General features: G+C 49.1%; 1 pseudogene; it reads left to right on the top strand.

The window, feature by feature from the left end:
• Positions 1-227: 227 nt before the first annotated feature.
• Positions 228-8,773, top strand: LOC8036733 (annotated as a pseudogene).
• Positions 8,774-18,660: the final 9,887 nt, after the last annotated feature.

Below are 18,660 nucleotides of genomic sequence, written 5' to 3'. Positions count from 1 at the left end.
TCTTTTTAGAAAGTGCTGGTGTTGTATCGTATGTTGCGCGTGCTGCATAAAGCGGACCGAGAAGGGGTGGAAAATAAAGAGGAAGAGGTTCTTGTTCCTGGCTTCCCCACACCCGGCCCGTCATGTTTTATCGGCAATACTAGACGATACATGGTGTCAGAAGTACCAAGCCGAACCACGCACTTCTTTGAAGAACGACACACGCCGCCACAAGAGCCTGTCAAATCATGGATTTCGTGAAACCGCCGGGTCCACTCAGCACGACAGGGGAAATAAGCAAGAACTGGCGGATATTCAAGCAAAGGTTCGAACTCTTCCTGACCGCTTCGGAACCTAGTGGCAAGCCTCGACCTGAGTCATCAAAAGCAGCACTTCTTTTAAGCATTGCAGGCGAGGAAGCGATCGAGATATTTAATACGTTCAACTTCGCAGAAGACGAGAGCAACGCCGACTATGCTACTGTCGTCAAGAAATTTGAAGAGTACTGCGCCGCTCAGCACAACGAAGTACATGAACGCTACCTGTTCCGGAATAAAGTACACGCCCCGGGTGAGCCTTTTGAACACTTCTTGAGAGAGCTGAAGAAGCAGGCACGACTGCGCAACTTTGATGACCAAATGGACTCCATGATAAGGGACCAAATTGTTTACGGAACCAAAGACGACAAGGTTCACCAAAAGCTACTCAGAGACAACAGTTTGACCTTATAGAAAGCCGAGCAAGTCTGCAAAACGTCTGAAGTATCAGAAGCACACAAAGAAGTCTGGGCCCGGGAGCAGAAGCAAGTGGATCCAGTCCACAAGACAAGCGTAAGCCATGAGAAAAAGCAGCCCAAACTCTTCAACTGTGGCAAGTGCGGACGAACGCAAGCGCCTCGAAGCTGCCCAGCATTCGGGCTGACCTGCAAAAAGTGCCAGAAGCAGAATCACTTCGCCAAGTGCTGCAGAACGTCCACTCAGGTCGGCGAGCTTCAAGACTCCGAAGGCGACTTCGAGGTTCTGGACGTTTCGTCGAGAGACGCCATGAACCAGCGTGACTGGATAGTTCAAGCACGAGTAAAGAACTTGTAACTCGAGCTGAGGCTCGACACAAAAGCACAGGCTAACTTACTGCCCTTTGGAACATATTGCAAAATGCATCCAAAGCCGCCACTGAAGCCCAGCAGTGCAGTATTGCGTTCCTATGGCGGGGGCGTAATTAAGCGTGTCGGTGTTATGCGAGCAGAAGTCGCACTGGACGACCGAACTGCTGTCCTCGACTTCTTTGTACTACGCAAGGGACACCAAGCCATCCTTGGGCTACAAGCCAGCGAGCATCTTGCACTGCTGTCTCGAGTACAAAGCGTGACGAGGAGCACCTCCGAACGAACCGTCGAATATTTTCGCCAACTGTTCACTGGCACCGGCTGCGTCCAGCGGGTCTACCGAATGGTTCTGCGGGACGGAACCACACCAGTGGTCCAAACGGCGCGACGCGTACCGCTAGCTCTGCAGGAACCCCTCCGCGAGGAACTGGAACGCATGGAGCGCGCAGGCGTCGTGGTGAAGGTTACCGAGCCCACAGATTGGGTAAGTCCACTTGTCATTGTTCGAAAGAAGGACGGAAAGATACGGGTAAGCATCGATCCCAGGAAAATAAACGAATGCATAAAAAGGGAACATTACATCATGCCGCGGCGCGAAGATATAGAAGCCGAGCTGTCAGGAGCAAGAGTGCTCACGCGCCTTGATGCGAATTCAGGATTCCATCAAATCCCTTTGAATGACCAGACGTCCAGAATTTGCACCTTCGCAACGCCCTTTGGCCGTTACCGCTACCTGCGACTACCTTTCGGTATATCGTCTGCTTCCGAAGTTTTCCAAAAAAACTCTAAACGAAATTTTTAAGCTCTTCCTGGCATCAGAGTGTACGTCGACGATATACTAGTGTGGGGCTCGTCAAGACGGGAGCACGACGAACGCCTAACTTCAGTGTTGCGAGCAGTCGAACGCGCCGGACTAACTTTCAACCCAAATAAATGCGCTATCAGCGTCGAGGAAATCGAGTTTCTCGGAGACGTTATCGACAAAGAAGGCGTAAGGCCATGCCCGTCCTTGATCAAATGCGTGACGGAGCTACCGGCGCCAGCGGACAAGCTCGAGGTTTAGAGATTTCTAGCCGTTGTCAATTATTTCAGAAAGTTCCTACTGTCTTTATTTTAGAGGATAACACTCCTTAGGAGCTTGATAAAGCAAGATTTTGTTTTTGAATGGACGGTTAATCATGCTGCAGAATGGAAGCAGTTGTACGAAAGTCTGAGCAAGCTGCCGCTGCTATCAATGTTCGACCCGTCTAGACCAACAAAAGTTTCACGTGATGCGTCGACAAACGGGATCGGTGCGGCGTTGATGCAGAGCCACGACGGCACGTGGAATCCAGTGGCGTATGATTGCGAACGCTCACAGACACGCAGCAGCGCTATTCGCAGATAGGAAAGGAAACGATAGCCGTCGTGTTTGGTTGTAAAAGATTTATCCATTTTGAGTACGGCCGGAGGTTTATCGTCGAGGCGGATCATCGTCCTTTAATTGCTATGTCACAGAAAGCGATTGGCGACATGCCGCCAGATTGCAACGTTTTTTTTTTTTACTGCTGCTGCGCTACGACATTGAAATGAAATATGTTCCAGGAAAGCAACTCATCCTGGCCGACATGCTGTCGCGGGCGACGACCAGAAGTGACTCGGCTGGCGTCGACACAGACTATGTCGAAGTACACGCTGTAAGTATTGTTTCTTCACTGATTAGCGATGCCAAGTGGAACCAGTTGGCTACAGAAACGAGCCTGGACGAATCTCTAAAAAATGTCCTAAAAGACCTCGAAACTGGAAAACCAATCGAGGGTAAGTGGAAATCGTTTGATGTAGAGCTCTCACAAGTCAAGGGAGTCCTCATGAAAGGCTGCAAAGTCGTAATTCCGGACAGCATGAGACGCGAAATGTTGAAACGAATTCACCAAGGACATATGGGCGTCAATAAGTGCAAAGCAAGGGCGCGACACCTTGTGTACTGGCACGGAATGAATTCAGACATAGAAGCGTTCGTGCAGAGGTGTTTTCTATGCAGAAAGCACGCATATAGTCAACCACGAGAGCCCTTGACGATGCGTCCTGTGCCAGACCAACCGTGGTACCGCGTAGCATTAGACATCTTCGAGCACGGAGGAAAGTGGTACTTATGCGTATACGACGCTCTATCTAACTTTCCGGAGGTCGAGTTACTCAGAGATACTTCTGCAAAGACTGTCATTGAGGCAACAAGTGCAATATTTGCGAGGTATGGCATACCGGTGAAGGTCTGTTCTGACAATGGCCCACAATTTCCAAGTCACGACTTCGCGTTGTTCTCCAAAACGTACGACTTCAAACACGTCACACCTAGTCCAGGGTTCCCACGATCGAACGGTCTAGCAGAAAAGGGAGTACAGGTGGTTACACGAATTTTAAAGAAAACCAGCGAAACTAAGGAAGATTTTTGGCTGGGACTTCTTGCTTATAGGACCACTCCACAAGAATCGGGTCCAGCACCTGCCGAGGTACTTCTAGGAAGAAGGGTGCGAACATCGTTGCCAGACGCCCATGTCGGCTCTGGTCACCAAGTACGCAAGCATCGCCAAACGGTCCATTCCAGGGGGCCGCTTCCACATCTCAACCCAAGAGATGCTGTTCGTGTCAACAAGGGTGCATGGACCACGAAAGCGCAAGTCCTAAGACCTTCTGGGCATCCCCGATCGTACAACGTCATTACGGCGGAAGGGAAAGTGCTGCGACGCAATCGCCAGCACTTGCTGGCTACCAAGGAGGCATTCCGCTTTGACCAAGATGACGACAGCGAAGACGACACACATCGAGATGTCACCCCAACAAAGCGCTACACATTGAAATCCTCTAACCAAGCGCAAACAGCGACTAGTGCTTTGATGGCTAGTGCTCCTAGAATCACGTCACCAACAGCAGCTCCAAGAAGGTCGCTCAGACGACACAGACCCCCGCGCCGGTTGAGTTACGACCGGGGAGTTCGTTCAAGAACCATGAACTGTTGTTGCGTTTCTTGACTTAGTTTGAACTGTTCTTGAATGTTTATTATTTGTGTTTTGACGACAAAAAAATGAAAGCCGTTTACAAATCCCTGTAACGCCGAATGGGAGCGCAGCTCTTGAGGAGGAGTAGGGAAGGGTACTGAGGGGGGTCACGTCACCTGCGGGATGGGGTCACGTGACCTGGGGGGGTCAAGTGACCTGGGGTGGCCTTGGGGGTCACGTGGGGGTCACCTTGGGGGTCACGTGACCTTGAGGTGACCTTGGGAGGGGTCACATGACCTTGGGAGGGGTCACGTGACCTCGGGGAGTCACGTGGCCTGGAGGGGCCACTTGACTCTGAGGGGTCACGTGACCCCTCCAGGTCACGTGACCTTGCGGTGACCTTGGGAGGGATCACGTGACCTCGGGGATCGCGTGACCTTGGGGTGACCTTGGGGTCACGTGACCTTCAGGGGGTCACGTGGGGTCACCTTGGAGGTCACGTGACCTTGAGGTGACCTTAGAAGGAGTCACGTGACCTCGGGGGTCACGTGACCTTGGGGTGACCTTGAGGGTCCCGTGACCTTGATATGACCTTGGTTACGCCGACGCCGCTCAAGCCGGAAACGGGCCCCTAAGAGCTGCGCTCTAAAAAGGGAGATGTATCGTATGTTGCGCGTGCTGCATAAAGCGGACCGAGAAGGGGTGGAAAATAAAGAGGAAGAGGTTCTTGTTCCTGGCTTCCCCAGACCCGGCCCGTCATGTTTTATCGGCAATACTAGACGATACAGGTGTCCTCCACGGATTTCGTCCCTTTCTGGCATTTTTTATTGTTCTATTTGAAAAACAGTCAGAGTAAAGCTGCTTAATTATTGAATAAACATATTATAGGCCTTATTTACGTCATCAAACCGAAACACTTCGGCCTAATCAGTGGTAATTAATTTCTGTCTAGATGCACCAAGCGTAGATTGAGGAACACTTTGAAAAGTTACATCAATGTTGCCTTTACATACCCCTCGTGCTATATCGACTAGCATAAATATGGGCAAGTGCTCCCTGATATCTGAACCTGGTACACCAGCCTTTTTTTTTACCTTTTCCTTGTAAGATTTTGTAATAAGCAGATCGAGTAATGTGGATGTAGGCAGTGTTGCGCGCGAAGGGTGATTTATACTATACTGGACGTTATTTGCAGTTGGCAATAACAGTAACTCGAAAGAGTTTGGAGTATATATCTTCTAACAAATTTACATTTAGGTCAACGCCAACAGAAAGAGAGTGCTTGAACTGTTTTGCACAACACAACAGTTTATCTAAAAAAAGCATAACATAGATTTAATTTTTCGCTTGTTGCACTATATACAGCAGAAAACATGAATTGGTCTTGTTTAAAACACCTTAAAGTTGTTCCTGTATACGCTGGAACAACTTCAAAGTCATCAGCCGCGGTCAGTATCGAAACGCCACCACTACGCCCACCGACGCGGTTTTGATAAAAATGAATACACAATCGGGGAGCTAAGGAAGCAATCACAAACTGCACGCGAAGGTAGATCCCGTTAGTGCAGTGTTTAACAGTTACACAATAAAAGAGAGACATTAAGGTGAATATATTTCGTTGAATTTGACTTCTAATATTTTTATGTTCGTTTAGCTATATACCTACAGACTATTGGGTGACCCTATTCTCTACCTGCACCGTAGCCTCCTGGGGATCGTGGCAAGCATGGCTTCGGAGGGCATAGCTGCTCCGGGTTTTATACGGCTCTACCTGGTCATGAGCACGCTGGGCATGCCGGCCGAAGACGTCAGTGCACTGCTCCTCACGGACTGGATTCTGTGCGTAACACTCCGGCGCTCAAAGCTACGTTCTTCAGCTCCTCGCACTCGTTGAAAGTGTCCCTACGACCTTTTAATTCTCGAGCAAAGTTGAGATAGAAGTTACAGAGCACATGCAGGCAACGACGTGAACTCGCAGCATCTTGGAAAAGTGAGACTAAGGAAGAAAAAATGAAACGACACGCAGGTCGTCCACCTTTTTTTTTTTAATATTAGCTTTTTTTTTTTTACTATAACACGAATGGATTAGTCTAGGCAGTAATGATTGACAAAACATCTGAACCTTACACGTCCCACAGTGTAAAAATCGTGAAATTTCTCAATAAAATTCACTCGAAAAAATTTGGAAAGATTCGAATGTTTAGCCAAATATGTTTGAAAGCTGAAATATTGCGGAATATATTGGCGCAAAAAAAATATGTTAACACTTCGAATAACTCGTTCTAATTTCAAACCTTTTTCCGAAAAGAACCTTCCCGCATTTCCACTTTTAATGGCGGGAAATGGCGCGTATTTCCGAGAACAGCAAATCACGTCCTTTTTCAAGGAGGAAGTTTTGTTAGGTTTACGGACATGTTTTACGGCTAGGATATCACAATATAGGGGGCGCTCTGTCCAGCCCAGAACTCGGCGTTTACCCAACAAAAGGCCTGTGGACTTGATTCTTTACCTGATCTTTCTGAATGAAGCGCGAGGCACAGAGTGACTTGGAAAGTGTTGACAATGATCGGAATGATGTTGGCGGGACGTGACAAGCAGTCACTAGGGGATGCGAGCTCAACCCACTTCGACCTTTGTGCTGAGCAGGTGCTGGACACGCACATCCACGCTGCATACTACATTGTTCTCGCAGGCTGGAGTGTCCTACAAAAGAGCCGCCCCTGGGCCGCGCACTAGACGAATGGTGACGGATGCTACGTCGATGGATGGATGGGTGGATGGATGTTAATGGCTGTACCCTTTGTAACGGGCGGTAGCTTGCGCCACCGAGCCTACTCGAAAAAGACCCTAGCGCTGCGTTACTCTTGTTCTTGTCCCCTTGGGTGCAGTTCTAAAGTTAGCCTAGCGCGGCGGTTGAATCGACCCAATAGTCGAATAGGCTTCTTAACCAGGTATGGCCCGAACTTTTGTTCAGCCTGAACCTCGACTGTTTCAGTGATGCTTTAAGCTCTTGCAAACATTCGACCACGTTTATCTTCTGTGCAATGCGCCTTTAACACGACGATTTCAAATTTTGTGAAAAAAAAAAATTTATAGTTTAGTTTGTTTTGAATTTCAGAAGATGCACGAATGTCTTCGGGATTAAAAGTCAACATTAACTCGTGTCTGGTTTAGTTTGAAAGCAAATGAGTACTTTGTAACGCTGTCGAACTGGTATAAATAAAATAAATTACGACTAATCGCGAGGAAAACGAAGAAATTTTTGACCAATTAACGAACAAGGCCGCAGAAATCTGTATGTTCAGTTTGAAAATGAAGTAATCGAACGAGTTAAGGAACTAAAGTCTTTTGGTGTAGGGTTTTCCCAACAGTTCACCTGGACCACTCGTGTCAACAGGTTAGCCCGAGGGCTATCCCAAGCGAACTTTTATATTTAAAGAATTAAAAACTTGGTGCCAACATGGCACCCGTCTACTCCAAATTTTGCTACGGTTTATTGTACATGGGATAGCAACGACATCTAACTACAATAGATTACTGGCTTTGCAAAAAAAAATTTCTTCGATTATTCCAAGATTATAAGCACTGAAAGCTCCGCACTGAAAGACTTTTCAATAAATTTGACATTTAAAAACTATATTATTTTAAGTTGTTATAATTAATATACAAATCCGACCACGGCACCATTGGTCGAGCACTCAGGAAGGCACCAAAAATGAGAACTACAAAAAAAAAGTCGCGCTTCTTAATTGCACAAAAAGTTATGTCAAATTTGCATGTTCATTCTACAAATTTAATAATCTTGCTCGAGATTGTATTTCAGAACATAAAATCGCACTTCTATAAACTAACTTATAGCTACTGTTACTTTCACTGGTATCACTAAGATTTTGGGCTTTAAAATTACACATCGCTTTCATGCTTATATAACAGAATGTTTTTTTTTTCTTTTTTTATGTTTTACTAGTTCATCACCAGCGACAGTCACTTTTATAACTCTGATTTCTGCTGCGTTCATTATTTTATCCATAAAATAATGGACGCATAAAATACCAGCAAGTATTTTATCGCGTCTTATTTTGCTCGTCGTTCACATTTTCATATCTATAGTATCCCTTTATTGCGTATTTTAAGTGCATGTTTTGCACATTTTTGTTTTATTTTTACATTTTTTTACAAACTTTAATTTAAGCTGTGACAGCTATTTTTTTCACGTTCCAGTATTAATTTGTAAAGCTCAAGATATACATTTATGTATATGTATTTGTTTGGTTTGTGTGTATATAATGCTTATTTATATTATGGTATTGCCCTACTGCCTGCACCAAGTTTCAGGGTGCTGGAACCCTTCTAGCTGCTGACTAGCAGCTTTTTTTTCAAACGTCCTCGTCACAACTGTACCATTTGTGCCGAAATAAAGACAAAGACAAGACAAGAATAGTAGAGCCCTCTCTTTCGACACTGTAGCGTCAGCTAGTTTGCAATTTCCGCGCATGGGCATAATATTTCATTTTCTGACAAACATTTCCAATCTTTGCGCAAACAAAAAAAAAGCTTCGGAAAAGACGAAGTTTGTCTAACGGAACCTCGGCGTGCTTACGACATTCCTAATCTTTACTGCTCTTGCAGGGATCGCTTTGTGACCACCGTGAACGTGCTGAGCGGCGTGGTGGGCGTGGAAGTGGTTCAAGAGTACAGCGGGGAAGACCTTTAGATGAAAGACGAGGAGCCCGAGGAGTCGCCACACCCGCCCACCAGTTAGAGATACTAATCGTAACAACACCAACAACGAAGAAACAATGCTCTATCTAAGTTAGGTGTGTGGCACCTCATTGATTATCAGCATTACCGCATTTAGGTGTAGGTCTACGTGCCCTATTTTACTATTCATGGAAGAGATTTGGCAATGAAAACGTGACGCCATCGAAGAGCTACAACTCTTGTTTTTTAGCACGCTTCAAAATAAACTTTTTTTATGGGTAGCTCTAAACAGGGCTGCCGTTGTTTCGGGCGATGGAGTAAGAATCGTACAAATTGTGTTCAAACAACACCACGTGGACTATAAGGTCGCTCTTCCTATGACGTGTGGGATCGTTTGACCTTATTCTACGCCCGATTCGATCAAGGTACGCTCTAGTCGTTGTGCACCCCCTGGCGGCTTCCCAGCCCAGCTGCCCGACTGTGAGGCAAAGGTGCCGAACTTCTCCCGCGTGGCGGCGACGTCACGCCAGCCACGCGCACATCGCGTGCGCCGCCTTGATAAGGCGCATCAGAGGCGGCGCATAGGGAGTCGCTGCCTGGACTCAGGCGCCGCTGGTAACCATGTTAATCGTCTCGTCCATGTCCCATTATATGTAGTTTCTTGTTGTTGAGACCCTTGGCTCCGTGTTATTCCTCCGGGTCGGGTATGCAGCAAGGCAAACCGACCACAATGGCGCCCAACCGTAATATGCTACCCACTCGGAGGAATTTCACGGGGCTTGGTTTCTTCCTTCGGTAAGCCTTTTTCATATTCCCCGTGTTTCCTATCGTTGTTTCGTGCTTCCGTCACGTCCACGTTTGTTGTATTGGCGTGTTTCTGACTGTTTGTTTTGTGACCGCGGCAATCATTTTGCGCGCTTGTGTTGGGTTTTTGGCGGCGTTTCTTTTTTTGTGCTTGCAGGCATGCTAACACGGGAGCAGGAAGCCGCGATGGCCGGAGCGGCACAAATGAACCTGCTCATGAAGGTCACGGAGATGTGCGACTCCGTGATGCAGCGCCTGGCCCACACGCCTGGCCAGCAGGAAACCCCCCCGCGAGAGCCCGGACCACACTTGACTGTTCCGGTCTACATGGGGTACGACGACGTCAAGTCCGTAGCAGACTAACCTGGGCGAGCTGCAGACGTACCACCTTGCCTCCGGTGCCTCGGAAGCCTTCATAGTGGAGCGGATTGTCCCGCTAAAGTTGCAAGCCAGCGCCAGGTGCTGGTTGGGCTCGAAGGCCCCCTTCACCAGCCTGGCGGACTTCCAGACAAGGCTTCGGGAAGAGTTCCTGCCTGCAGGCTACGCGACACAGATTCTCCGAGAGCTCGAGGCAAGGACGCAGCACCCGGATGAAAGTCTGTTCCGGTACGTCCGGGTCATGCAAGAGCTCTTCAAGAGGGCGGACCCGAAGTCACCGGAGTCGGACAGAGTAGTTCGGGTCAGAAGACAGTGTCACCCAAGGTACCATGTCTACCTCATCAACCGCACCTTTGAGACCTTTAAAGAGCTAGCCCGGGACGCCCGCCTTATCGAGGAAGCTCTTCATGCCGAGCGGAACTACGTGCCGCCGCCACCAGCCAAGTACGCGCTCGAGCCGGCATGCACATGGCGGGGCCCCGAGGCCTCTACGCAAGTGGACTGTCCGAACGAGACCTCCCTTCCCTACCACGTCAACCAGGAGAGTTGGCGTGGCATGCATGGTGATCTCCCGTGCGGGATAAGCGTATGTTCGCCTAACTCTTGCCGAGAGGTCCCCGGAGGTCACAGCGAGACCCGTGAGGGTTTCGGGCGGGGGTCGCCACGACAGGTGGGAGGTCGTTGGCCGTGCCCTATCGCAAGCTGGGGCCCAACGGAGATCACCGCCCAAGCGAACCATCTTCATCAGTCTGCTCCTGCAAGTGCTGGCGAAAAGGGGCATGGTGCGGTCGCAAACCCGCAGCCCAGCAGCATTGACCCCCGCCGCAACGGAACAAGACCTCCCACAACAGCCAGTCGCAAGCCTGGTGGAGGCCCTCCCTTAGTGGTTCCTTACCCGATCACTGGAGGCGGTCCGACGGGCACGTTGGTGCGGGTGGCTTAAGCAGGCAACTGTCGTCGGACTGCTGCTATGAGTGCGAGCAGCCCGGCCATCACCGAAAGCAGTGTCCAAGGCTTCTGGACACTACAAACAAGAGGTGGCTCTAGACGGCTGCAAAGGGCCGGAACCAAAACAACCAAGGAAACTACTACGGCCGGCGACGCTGAAACCAGACAGTCACTCGCTGACGGCCGGTGCAGTCCCTGGGAGCGGTCAGGCCGCGGCACAGATTCCTTCGGTATGTCGAATCCAGCCCGAGCCTAATATCATTGAACCGCGCATGACAATGTCACTGCTCGATTTTTCCATTGCCGCACTTTTGGATTCTGGGGCCGCTATCTCGCTTATAGGGGATTTCGTTTTCGAACTCTGCAAAGCAAAAAATATAAGCCTCCGGGAGTGCGAAACCAATTTGCAGCTAGCTTCTGGTACAGCGATAACAGCTGGAGGAGCCGTGAGGCTGCAGATTCGGTTTAATGGAAAGAAGCGGCGTCAGCGATTTCTTTATCTGCCAGGACTCGTGGTACCTGTGATCTTGTGCCGAGATTTCATTACAGACGAAAGCATGACGCTCGACTTTTCTGGTGGTGGATACCGGCTGGGACAACAACCGGAGCTGACTCCGTTTACCAAACGGGAGGACTGCATCCGTAACCCGACCACTGCAGCCCACTTCACAGTTCCAGACGTCTTGACTGCCGGCGTTCGAGAATCGTTGCGAAAGTGCCCCGCAAGCAGCCAGCAGAAGCAGGAGCTGCAAGCCGTCTTGCAGCCTTTCTCACCGATGTCCACGGAAACACCCGGAAAGACTGTCATTCTGCTGCACCGCATTGAAACCGGTGACGCGCCGCCTTGGAGGTGCAACCCTCGACCGATCAGCGTCCACAAAAGGGCACTCCTTGATGCGGCGCTCGAGGAAATGATCGACACAGGTTCAGTACGTGAGTCGAAGAGCCCCTAGGCATTCCCCGTTGTTCTCGCTCCGAAAAAAGACGGAGCAGCCAGACTCTGAGTGGATTACAGGCGGCTGAACGATGTGTCCGTACGAGACAGCTACGCTTTCCCCAGCATTTCCTCTGTGATGTACGTGCTCGGTAACGCGACCGTGTTTACAACGCTGGATTGCAGTCGTGGGTTCCTTCAGATCGAGATTCACCCATCAGACGTTCCAAAAACGGCTTTCATCTACCACAGAGGGTTGTTCGAATTCACCCGACTGCCGTTTGGCTTGTCTAACACTCCAGCCAGTTTTCAACGCCTGATGGATGTTGTACTTGGGAACTCGAAGTACGAATTTGCCATGGCATACATGGATGACGTGTTTTCTCGAGAACTATTGAGGAGCATGTCGAACACCTTCGCATTGTGCTTGAGTGAATGCGTAATGCTGGGCTCACGATTCATCCTGGAAAGGTTCAATTGGCCGCGCCCAAGGTTAACCTCCTTGGATTCGTTGTGGATAACGGCACGCTCCGGGAACGCGATAGAACAGCACGCGACAAAACAGCACGGTCAAAACAGCACGCGTCAAAAGAGCACAACGTCAAAACAGCACGGCGACAAAACAGCACGCGTCAAAATAGCCCGCGACAAAACAGCACGGCGTCAAAACGGCACAGCGACAGAAGAGCACGTGCCAAAACAGCAAGGCGTCAAAACAGCACAACGACGAAACAGCTCGCATGTAAAAAGGCTGTAACAGGTAGCGTTTTATGAAAACAAAACAAAACGTAAAAAAAACGGGTTGGACATTGCATGGCATTATTTAACAGGTAGTGGATAAACAATAAAAAAAAATGTACGCTGGTGGCGACGCGATCGCACTCAAGTCACTGTCCCTAGTGCTGCTGCTGTGTGATTACTAAAAACAAATAAAGTTAGCAGTAATTACTACTACTTAACTACGTTAATCTATGAATAGACTGGGTAGTTAGAGTCGGCTGCGTTGTCTGGTTCTTTTTTTAAGTATCAGAGAAAGAGGAAAAGGTATTGGGAAAAAGATATCCATAGGATAAAGTTATGAACTGCCTGGTTTGTGGCGGTCCGGTGAGGTTCCGTAGTACTCGTTGTAAAACGACCCCTACCCCCCCCCCCCCCCCCCCAAAAAAAAAAGCGGGAGATGCGCCGATTACAGATGCATTCATAGAACCGGTAAGATAAGGTGACTTTAATGTGGAGCGTATTCAAGGTGCATGCACCATGGGCACCGATTCTGCAGGGTTCATTCGCCGTGGATAAAATCTCCTGGAAACACGCGGCTAGGGCTTGGAGACGAGAAGTTGTACGTTTTGAGTTAAATTCACAGATTATTGCCGACGAAGGCCTTGATCGAGTGGAAACCGGTGAAGCATGCGTCAATGCAGTGGCCTTACACTGCAGCATGAACTGAACGCAGTGTTGCCGCACACGCCTTCTGTTCTTTTTTTTTTTTTTGACAACTAACGACAGCACTTTGCCGTGCAATTGAATTATTTATTGTAGACGATATCACCAGCAAACTTGCGCGCCAAAATGAGCAAGACTGCTAAAAAAAATTGCGGTGGCTTAGCTCGGCTATGCCAGGATATACTAGGGTGCCTTCATGTGCGCTTCGCACATGAAGGCTCCCTAGGATATACGTAGCGTGAGCTTATGCGTACAAAATGAGAGGCGATATCAAGCGGCTCCGGTGCAGCGTCAGACTTGGCTACTGCGCAACGGAGACGCACAGCTGGGCACGCGGTGGCGCCAGTGTGTCTGCCGCGGCTATGACGTCACTCTTCTGGAATGCGCAGACCGGCGAGGCGGGCGCGGCGGCGGCGGCTCCGGCGCGCCAGCTGTGCGCCGTGTGACGTCACTGCTCCTCGCGCATGCGCAGCACGAAGCACGGCTCATTATGCGAACCACGCGAAACTGCTGAATCTCGGCCTGTGTAGCTCACGCCACAAAAAGCCAGAATACGGACCAGCGGGGGCTTCGGTACTTCCCAGGGAATTGTCATGCGCGCATCGAGTATACTCCCCACTCCGAACTTGCTTCCAAAAGAACAGATTCGAAAAATTGGCCGTCGACCAGTTGGCTTTCGACGAATGGGCCTAGAAACTCAATTCCTTTACGGTGCCTTATTTGAGAAATGCATTTTTTTTTAACTTCAAACGCTATATTTAGGGTTCAGCGTTTTCGGGTTAAACCGAATATAACCGGTAAAAGTACGCCGAATTCATTTTTCCACAGTCGGTCTTAACTGAAAAAGTTCAGTATTTTCGAGGGCGTTTGGAGTGGTGTGTGTTTGTGGCGGGGGGGGGAGGGGGGATGTGACTCGGAACTACGGTTTCAAGTTTTCCGATAAATTCGGAAAACAGCCGCCGGTAAAAGTTTTGTCTATTGCGATTTATCTGATAAACTCTGAATTTCGATGTGCCAATCTCCGCCCCCCCCCCCTCCCCGCCCACACACACACACACACACAAATATATTTTACAATCAATAATTTTATCAGCGCGTAGAGTAAATGCCCCGGGAAAAAATGCCACCATACATATTTTTCTAATTTCGGTCAAGACGACAGTTCATTGTACTATCGGGTCAAGACAAAAGTCACTGTTTGTGTTTCTGGTTTGGGCCATACTATTTGTGCCTGAGAGGAAGGAGAGGTTGTGTTTTTGTAACCGCGAAAGCTATGGACCATAGATATTACGTAAAGTGGAAAAGAGGATACTTGAAACTTCTCTATTGCATCCTTTTCCACTCTATCTCTTGCAGCCGCGCGGTAGGTTGATGGAATAGCATGGAATGAATACAGGCTTCCCAGCGACTACCTCCAGTAGGTTATTGATTTTAAGGTATTCACGTTTATCGAAATAACACTTGTGTGCCACTTTTGTTCTAGGACAAATTAGTATTGCCAGTAGTAATGGCACCAACGCCAAATCCAACTGAGGAAAATATCAATTAATACAATCGCGTTTTTTTTATGCCAAGAATTTGTTTACATTTGGATATTATATGTTTATTATTAATAAGAAACACTGCGAATTTGAGCTCCAAATTTCGGAGAATTCGGAATCAAACAAAAATAAACTCAAATAAACTTCGAATTTTCGACGAAAAATAAACTCAGAAAAACACCCTCCGCACTTGACGAAAAAACTCCGAAAACACGGAACCCTACTCATTACTGACCATATGACCACTTCCTTTCGCAGTTTTCAGCTTGTCTGCGACGTCGGTTCAACTTTCAACATAAGCTCCGGGGGCGCAGGGGTCTTCAGGACGAAATTTGGGTTTTTCACCTGATAGAGCTTTGTGCCGAATTCTTTCTTAAAAGAAGAGAGTTTAATCGTGAAATCAAACAGCGAAAATCAAGAGCGTCCGTAGATGCCGCGCATTGTTTAACACCCCTAGCTTCCGTCTATTAGAGGAGGGCATGAATACGAGTGCTTTATTGTCATTTCTGCCGTCGGCGCGAATTTATCACCTCTCGGAGTCGTGAAAATGGGGGAAAACGCACCGAGTACTGTGCTTGCTAATTTCTCCATTTTGATATTTGCCTCTCGGACCGAAGTGGTACTGAAGCTCATGCTCGTCCTGTGTACAAAGACGAGCACACGACGATGCCAGACACGATAAGGCCCCAGTGCATTTTATAAAACAGGTCACGTAGGCTGCCAAGGACGGCAAAAAATAAGAAGACCAGTACCTGGTACTCAATATACATTTTACACCAACGCTTTTAATTATTGCACTTTCGTTAGTATACTGGTTTTCGTCAATAAACCTAATATGACTGAGAAGTTTATGAGTCTACAAATATGCACCGAAATAAACCGAAAACATTTGTTTGGAATAAAAACCGAAAAAAAGTGTGCAGAATTTCAAACAATACAAACCTAAAATGCTGAATATTGTCGATGTCATGCTTTTGACGCTGTGCTGTTTTGTTGCTGGGCTGTTCTGACGCTGTGCTGTTTTGACGCCGTGCTGTTATGGCACGTGCTCTTCTGTCGCTGTGCCGTTTTGACGCTGTGCTGTTTTGTCACGTGCTATTTTGACGCGTGCTGTTTTGTCGCCGTGCTGTTTTGACGCTGTGCTGTTTTGACGCGTGCTGTTTTGACCGTGCTGTTTTGTCGCGTGCTGTTTTGTCGTGTGCTGTTCTGTCATGGTGCCGCACGCTCCACCCCAACGAAGATAAGTTGCGCGCGCTAACGGAATACCCAAGCCCACGTGACGTAGATAACCTACAAAGATACCTCGAAATGATTGTGTTCTACCGCGATTTTATTCCACACTGTTCCGAGATATCCCAACCGCTCCATTACCTTCTAAAAAAAGTCGTCAGGTGGTGTTGGGCCGAACAGCAAAAATGCGCATTCGCAGCCCTTTCAAAAGCCGTGACTGACAACGCTTGTTTGCAGCTCCCGGACTTGAACAAGCCGTTCGTTCTGCAGGCAGATGCAAGCGACTGTGGCCTGGGTGCTCTCTTGCTGCAGGAGTATGGCGGTGTGCTTCAGCCGGTTGCTTTCACGAGCCACACGCTAACTCCAGCGAGCGAAACTAATGTCGCAGACCGTGAATGTCTCGCCATTATTCATGCTTTGAAGCGCATCTATATGTACCTAGATGGCGCAACGTTCCAGATTCAATCTGATCACTTAGCGCTATCATGGCTAAGGCGACTTGAGAATCCAGCTGGACGTCTTGCTCGTTCGGCGCTTACGCTACAACAGCACGACCATTCCATAGTGTACCGCCCGGGGTCAACCAACAAAGTTGCTGATGCGCTCTTTCGTGCTCCACTTCCCGAGGAACACTCGCCGGATACCCATCGCTTGGTGACCGCCGGATACCCATCGCTTGGTGACACGAGGATCCCCAGATTCACGGTAGGGTACATTGGTGAGCCGCGAGGAGCTTCGCAAGGCGCAGCTGCATGAAGGACTTTGCCAACGCGTGTCCGCTTGGCTGGCACCAAGAGGCCCAGTCGACCGCCCAAGTGACGAGGAGTTCGGCTCCTACTTGATGAGCGACGACGGCCTCCTGCTACGCTACATCCCCCAGGCCAACGACGATCCGGATGGCTCGGCGTTCTGGACCGTGATACCCCGCAAGCTACGTAAGCTTTTCATCCGATACATGCATGACTCTGCCTTGGCAGGACACAGCAGTGGGAGCAAGACTTACGAAAAATTATCCCAAATTGCTACCTGGCCAGGCATGAGGCAGGATGTGCTCCGATACGCTCGTAGCTGCTCAGTGTGCCAGAAGGCAAAACCACGTGGTGGTCAGCCCCCCGGTCTCATGCAACCAATCGTGAGCCGGAGCCCTTGGCAGGTTTGGTGCTGTGACGTCATGGTCCCCTTCCCATGTAGTAGTCGCGGCAATCAGTACTTGTTCGTGGTAACCGACCACTTCACGAAGTGGGTCGAGTTATTCCCTTTTCGGAAGCTATATTCGCAAAAAATCTGGGAGTGTCTACTCGAAACATTCGCTAGGTTTGGCTTTACTGCACAGCTTGTGAGCGATATTGCCTCCTATCTCACGAGTAAGCTGTTTGTGGACGCATGCGTGGGGCTGGGAATTAAGCACAATAGAACTTCCCCATACCAGCCACAAGCAAACATCATGCAAAGGGTAAATCGGAACCTTAAGATGATGCTAGTGGCCTACACCGAGCGCCACAAGGACTGGGACGCCAAACTGCCCGAGATGGCATTCGCAACCTGTACGACCACTAATGGGTCAACGGGTCTTACTCCTGCTCAATTGAATTTTGGCAAGGAGCTTGCGTTCCCTCTTTTTAACAGTCTCCTTTCTACAGAGTCTGGGGGAAGGCTTCGCCCCTACGTGAAGTTCGCAGAGGACCTACGAAAGCGCTTCCCCGATAACCTTCGAGAAGCCCGAGAAAATCTCGATGTCGCCCAAGTACAGCAGGCAGAACAGTACAACCAGGAGTGACGTAACTTGCAGTTCGAAGTGGGAGATTTTATACTTAACCGTACTCACCCACTGAGTGACGCCGCTCGAGGCTTCGCAGCCTCCCTCGCCAACAGGTGGGAAGGTCCGCTTCGCGTGCATGAAAAGTGCTCACCGCTCACTTACAAACTAGTTCACTGTGAGTCTAGTGAGGAAACCGGACCTGTTGATGTCACCGACCTTAAACGATTTTTTCAAGCAGAAGACGAAGATTCCTCGCAGGACCGGAACGACACTGACGGCAGTCCCCTTCCGGAAACCCCCTTGTCTCCACCAAGGCGGTGGTATAACCTGCGACGCCGGTGACACCAAAGAGAGAGGAACCTTTTTTTTTTTTGTCTCCTTGGCCTCTCTCGCATTTTGGGGGTAGTTTTCTACTTCCACGGGTCTGCCCCCTTTTTAAGAGAGGGGGGAGAAGATTGTGTGCCCAATGGGCTTCGGCACCGGGCACGTGGAGGCAAACCATAGGTTCTGCACAAACGTCACGCTATGGGCCCAGCCGCCTGACATCTCTAGTTATCAGCCGTTCGGCAATAGCGGCGGATGCTATGGCGTAGCGCGTTTCGTCGAATTCGTCTTCCAGTTTGAAGTGATTTCTGACCGAACCAGGGATTGATCATCTGTACGTGACAGTGTCTGTGAGATGTGTGCTGTGATGTGGAAGAGACGTGAAGTAACGTGGGCCCCTGGATACCTGCACGGAAAGGAATATGAGATCAGGATAAGTAGAAAACGGTTTCGATTAGGCCTTGTTTCGTTGGACTTGCAGGTGGTACTCTTTCTTGACAACTAGGCTACTGTCAAGTTCTACGTAATTTTGTGTGTGA

This window comes from Ixodes scapularis, unplaced genomic scaffold (genome assembly GCF_016920785.2).
Source record: "Ixodes scapularis isolate PalLabHiFi unplaced genomic scaffold, ASM1692078v2 PGA_scaffold2__306_contigs__length_199485367, whole genome shotgun sequence".
NCBI lineage: Eukaryota > Metazoa > Arthropoda > Arachnida > Ixodida > Ixodidae > Ixodes > Ixodes scapularis.
This window is presented reverse-complemented; position numbering and strand designations above follow the sequence as displayed.